General features: G+C 42.1%; 1 long non-coding RNA gene across 1 annotated transcript; it reads right to left on the bottom strand.

The window, feature by feature from the left end:
* Positions 1-2,435: 2,435 nt before the first annotated feature.
* Positions 2,436-5,454, bottom strand: LOC114050441. Its single transcript, XR_003570005.1, has 3 exons — positions 5,343-5,454; positions 4,675-4,746; positions 2,436-2,790 (listed from the first exon to the last, which is right to left on the bottom strand). It is a non-coding gene; the product is annotated as an uncharacterized LOC114050441 (long non-coding RNA).
* Positions 5,455-5,656: the final 202 nt, after the last annotated feature.

Genomic DNA, 5,656 nt, shown 5'->3' with positions numbered 1-5,656 from the left:
GAAGGAAGGAAGGAAGGAAGGAAGGAAGGAAGGAAGGAAGAAAGAAAGAAAGGAAGGAAGGAAGGAAGGAAGGAAAAAAGGAAGGAAGGAAAGAAAAAAGGAAGGAAGGAAGGAAGGAAGAAAAGAAAAAGAGACGAGGAAAGAGGAGCAGGAAAAGGGAAAAGAAGCAGAAGAGAAGGAGAAAAAGGAAGAGGAAGAAAGAAAGGAGAAAAAATGAAGAGGAAAAGGAGGAAGAAAGAGAAAAAGAAAGAAGAAAAAGAGGAAGAGGAAGAAAAAGGAGGAAAACAAGAAAAAAGGAAGTAGAAAATAAACCCAGATAATGATGATTTCTCCTATTTATACATGTACAATGGACTTTCATATAAAACATCTCATTTCCTCTCCACAGCGAACATTTATTAAGTGCCTACCATTAAGCTCTGTGAGGCATTTAGTGCAAGTATTAAGGGAAATTGCTGGACCTGGGATTTCACTATGATTTCACCTCCCAAGTAAAGAAACTCTGTCTTCAGGCAGAGATAAGCCTGGAAGGTTTGTCTCAGGAGACACTTCACATGGGACCCTATACTGTTCTCCCTCCCTAATTGTTAGTATGCTCCCCCTCCTCAGATGATCTTGTATTTATATCTCTGCGTACCTGTTGCATCTTCTCCACCCATCAGTAAAATGTTAGCTTCTTGAGAGCAGGGACTATTTTTTGGAATCTATAGAACTTAAAACAGAGTCCCTTGAACATAGCAGGTGTTTAATAATCATCGTTGAACTGTTGAATTTCCTCATAATTACTTAACTCCTGAAAAAGGTCATGAGTTGAGCAAAACAACTTGGTCCACTGGGAGTGTTGCTGCTGATGGACGTCAGTTATAGCCAGCCCTTCCACGGCTAGAGGAAAGCCTGTGTATCGTAGTCTGATAAAAGATACTCAGAGAAAGGTTTAGGGTTGAGCTTCCAGAAAATTTTCCATCTCCTTTGACCCCAATCAAGAAAAATCCAACATTTCTTTTCCCCCTGGGGAAATATTACAGTTTCTCTGTTGAACAAGAGAATAAGTCCCTATTTTTAGGCCTGTGCAATGTGCAAGATTACAGTTATTGAGCAAAAATAACATGGTACTCCAAAGGCAGCCTGGAGGAAAAGGGCGGCTGAAGATCCATCTGCTTCCAGGACTGACCTGCCTAATGAGGACCGAAGATGAGGTCAGGCTTAAAAGCTGCTGCACAGCAGCTGAGCTCCTGCCCAGACGTCCTGTTCCCCAGTGAGGCTGTGGAGAAGTCAAATGAGCGCCTTTTAAATGGTTTCAAGAGAAACTGATGGGCGCTGGAGTTTTTTCCTAACTACTAGTAAATACAACTTGGGCCATAACATAATCGGTCTTGTAACTGGCCCTTTGCTTGAGTGGAGGGGAAGAAAAGGGGAAAAGAAGGAGAGGAAAGCATTTCAAAGTATGCAGTGGGGGCAGCTAGGTGGCGCAGTGAATAGAGTACTGGCCCTGAAGTCAGGAGGACCTGAGTTCAAATATGGCCTCAGACACACAACACACAACACACAACACGTACTAGCTGTGTGACCCTGGGCAAGTCACTTAACCCCAATTGCCTAGCAAAAAGCAAAAAAACAAAAAACAAACAAAAAAAAGTATGCAATGAAGTCAGGATGGCATAAAGTGGTTAGCTTCAGTTCATGTCAATTCAGCATGTATTAAGCGCCTATCATGGCCACTGTCCTAAGCACTAGGGATACAGACTCCAAAAGAAAATAGTGCGTATCCTCGGGGACCACTGCTAAATTCTTCTTCTTGAAGGTTAATAATAATAATTACATGCCAAGCACTGTGCTAAGTGCTTTATAAGTATTATTTAATTCTCATGATAACCCTGGGAGTTGGGGGCTATTATGATCCCCACTTTGTAGTTGAGAAAACTGAGACAGAGGTTAAGTGACATGCCCACCGTGATAATAATAATAATAGCGATCCTTTGTATAGTGCCTACTATGTGCCAATCACTGTGAAAAGTAAACACTTTACCAGTACTGTCTCATTTGATTCTCACAACAACCAGCGGGCAGGAGGTACTACAGACAGTGCTCACTTTATGGCAAATTTGACTTTATATAAAAAATTCTGCAACGAATTCGCATTAAAAAAAAAACCCTATGTTAACTTTACTACATAGTACTGTTCTTTCTTTCTGCGCCTGGCCTTCAGCTTGGAGCTTAGCAGCCTCCCAATACCCCTACCCACAGGAAAAAAAACCTCCAAATGAAAGCAAAAGAACAGACAAATGAAGAGGTTGCTTCTACTGTTGCCCAATTGCCTTAACTATAAACAAGACTAATTAATAAATATGTTCCTTTTATTATTATTCTTATCTTATGCCTAATATACTTGGTACAATGGTTATTTCTGCAAAAAAAAAAAAAAAAAAAGGCCCAGCTGATGAAAGCCAGCATGATCTGGGCTTTTCTCTTGAAACCTTGAAGAAGAAAGTTGGGGGAGGGGATACTGACTGTAGTGACAAGTGACACCTGATAGCCTGACAGTGAAGGACAGAGAAAAACTATAAAAACCAGAAAGGACTTACAAAGTACCACAATGTAGGACCATCAAATAGACCTATGTGTAAAGATCAGTAAGCCTTGGGGCATCACTGAAATACAGCCCCATGGGAGACTCAGCACAGGAGGTACTCTTGTGCCCTGACAAAGAGGACCCCTGGGCTTAAAGGGTAAAATGTAGAACAGAGCTTGAGTGAGCCAGGAACAGCAACTTTTTGCTGGGTTGGGGTTTTCCTGTGGAAGGAGACAGGAAATGATTATCACTGCAGTAACACTGTAGATGATGGTTCCCAACCTACCACTGATGGGCTCTATGCTACCCACCCTTTCTGGGCCTCACCAACTAGATACCACACCATTGGCTGGGCTGGTCAGCTGTCCTGACCTCTTTTGGTGAGGCTGCCTGTCTCCTCGTCCAGTGTCTTTTCTCAACCAAGCAGACCATGCGGCTTACTGGCAGGGGTCACCTCAAAGCCTCCTGTACCGAGTAGACCAATGATTATAGCTCTTTGAGCAGAGGAAACAGATCTTAAAATAATGTTGCATATTGGAGATTCTTTCCTAGGCTCGTTTACAATACTTGTTTACAATTCATTTGCCTCCGGATGCTCAGAGATCAAGTGTCATTACACAGGGTCTCCCGAAACTAAGATTTTGGGGACACCCTGTATTTCTGACAGAGGGACAAGCCCAGTACTGTTTTTCAGAAATTCACCTGGAAGGAGTCACCCGGCAGAATAACAAAAACATGACTCTATCCCTCCAACAGGCACTCCTTAGGCACTAAGTGGAAAGAATCCAATTTCACCGTGAATGAATGAAGTGTTTTAAGGATGTTTCAAACACCACCCTAAGTTCTGGATGAAACTAGAACCTCAGCTGCTTCTCAAATAAACTGCTTCTCCAGAAGTCTCTATTCAGTTCTCCTACATATGAGCTGTGGGGGAGTCAGAGTTCACAATCCCTGCCCTACCAAGTAGAAGAGTGTACTTAACTGGACATAATTACAGTGTCAAAGCCTGAAGAGACTTTAGAAAGAATCTGGTCCAACCCTCTCCTCTTACAAATGAGGAAATAGGTCAAGAGAAGGTGTGTAACTTGTCCAAGGTTACACAGGGCCAAAACTAGAAAATGGTCTCTGAACTCCCAACCCAATGGTTTTTGCCAGACCTATATATTGTTTTGCTCTTCCATGCCCATCTCTGCCCCTATTTGGCTTTCTTCTCCTATCCTTTCCTGCCCAGCATCTAGATTTTAAAATTCTGAGTAAGCTTTAGATAAACAACATAAGCTAAAATTCTTTTTTTGTGAGTTCACCAAAGAGAACATGTGAACTCTAATAGTCTTGCATAAATGAAAACACGTTATATAATTTTTGCATAACTGAAAGTCCTTGTATTGTTTCCTGCCTTCTTGAATCAAATATTAAATAAGTAGAAGGAATGAATGAAACAAAAATGAATGAATAATGAAATGCATAAGATGGAAATGAAAGAGCACTGTTGGCTGCAGTGGCTATTTCTGTCTCATTCAGAAATCTCATGACATCTGGATGTCCCTTTCTACGGGCGTGGAGAAAAATAACTGGGCAGTCTCCTTGAGCATAAAACCACCCAGGGCCCATGATTTCCAAATGGTCCCAAAGGACCTTAGCAGAGACATCCAGCTCTGAATTCCAACGGCCAAACAGAGGCCAGCTCGGGGAGCACGTTGAGTTCACGTTTACTTTGTCCACTTATACTGTGAATCTTCAGTCTCCTCACTCCTTTAGAGGTCCAGTCCACAAGAGGAAGGGAATTCTCAACCAGAGCTGGATGGTTTTTTCCCCTAGGCTCCTCCATAGCACTCCTGACAAAGTGTCATCTGAGTACCACGCAAAAGGCATTGGTTTTAAAGTCAAAGGACCTAGGTTCAAATCCCAGCTCTTCTCTGGGCCTCAGTTTCCTAATTTGTCAAGTGGAAAGGAGAATGGATGCTCCCTTATGATCTCTTCCAGATCTAAATCCTGACATCTATTATCTCATACTCCATCAACCAACCAATAAATGAACAATATTTATTAAAGCCAGCTGAGTGTTAGGTACTGGAATCCAAAGACAAAAGAAAGGTAATTCCTACCTTCAAAGTGCTTTCAGTCAATTGGTTCCATTATTAGATGACCAGGCTATTTCCTTGGCAGTGTCTCTTATGCTATTTTTTAAGAACAAATTATCAAAAAAGAGGACAGAGTCAACAACCATTGAATCTTCACCTCCTGCCTGCCAGGCACCGAGCTAGAATCTAGCTGTTTTTCAAGAACAAATCATCAAAATATTCCAAAGGAGACATAGTCAGTTTCTAATTTTGCAATTGTTAACTAATCAGTCAGCAAGCATTCTATCATCACCTCCCATGTGCCTGGCACTGAGCTAGAATCTAGGGAAACGATAGGGGTAGGGACTGTATGTGTGATTTCATTGGTATACAGAACTCCTGGCGCCACAGTGCATAGAGTGCAGGGCCTGGCGTCAGGAAGACTCATCTTCCTGAGTTCAAATCTGGCCTCAGACACTTACTAGCTGTGTGACCCTGAGCAAGTCACTTAACGCTGTTTGCCTCAGTTTCCTCAGCTATAAAATTAGCTGGAGAAGGAAATGGCAAACCACTCCAGTATCTGTGCCAAGAAAACCCCAAATGGGGTCAGACACCACTAAAATGACTAAACAAGAGAAAAAAAAAATTTCAAGTTTTAGCTCTATGATGTCATGTTGTTTCACTCCCAAAGAAGGTTGCACACCTGAGCTTACCTCTGAAATTGCTTTTCATCTAGTCTCTATATCTCATATGTGCTTGGTTGTTTACATGTTGTCTTCCCCGTTCAATTCCCCATTCCTTTATGGCAGGTAATTTTTTTTTTTTTTTTTTGCTTTTCTTCGTATCCTTCGTGCTTAGGCACAGTGCCTAGCAAGTAGCACCAGCAGCAGTAGCAATAGTAATAGGTGTAGTAGTAGGAGGAGTAGGAGTAGTAGTAGTGGTGGTGGTGGTGGTGGTGGTGGTAGTAGTCATCATCATCATCATCGAAGTAGCAGCCTGGGGGGGAATTAAAATCAGGAGGTGTTGA

Source organism: Vombatus ursinus, unplaced genomic scaffold (assembly GCF_900497805.2).
Source record: "Vombatus ursinus unplaced genomic scaffold, bare-nosed wombat genome assembly UNPS02014799.1, whole genome shotgun sequence".
NCBI lineage: Eukaryota > Metazoa > Chordata > Mammalia > Diprotodontia > Vombatidae > Vombatus > Vombatus ursinus.
Note: the sequence above shows the minus strand (reverse complement) of the source record. Positions and strands in the feature narration are given on the sequence as shown.